The following is a 422-nucleotide window of genomic DNA, read 5'->3' on the forward strand; positions in this document are numbered from 1 at the left end:
TTGGTGCTGACTGCACAATAAAACCACCTAAAGATCTTTTAACAAACTCTGAGCTTGGTTCCCACTAAAGACCAATTATATCAGAATCTCTGAGAAGTTATATTTTATTAAACTCTTTCTCACATGATTCTAATATGGAGCCTGGTTGAGAAATACCAAGTTGAAAGGAACTTGTGCCCTCTGAGGCTTCTGAAAACTTTCTGAAAGAATGGTCTAAGGGAATTTGAAAATGAGATGAAGAATCCATCTTATCATCACGGTCCAAATCTGAGGATATTTATCATAGCTACTTATACAATCTGGGCTCTTACAAAAATGCAGAATCACATCCATTCTTGTTCAATGGAAGTTCCGAGGATGAACATCCTCATTTGGTAAAAAAGATCATTTACCCTTTTTTCTTTTCTTTTTTTTTTTTTTTT

This window comes from Fukomys damarensis, unplaced genomic scaffold (genome assembly GCF_012274545.1).
Source record: "Fukomys damarensis isolate Sample0158 unplaced genomic scaffold, DMR_v1.0_HiC HiC_scaffold_16, whole genome shotgun sequence".
NCBI lineage: Eukaryota > Metazoa > Chordata > Mammalia > Rodentia > Bathyergidae > Fukomys > Fukomys damarensis.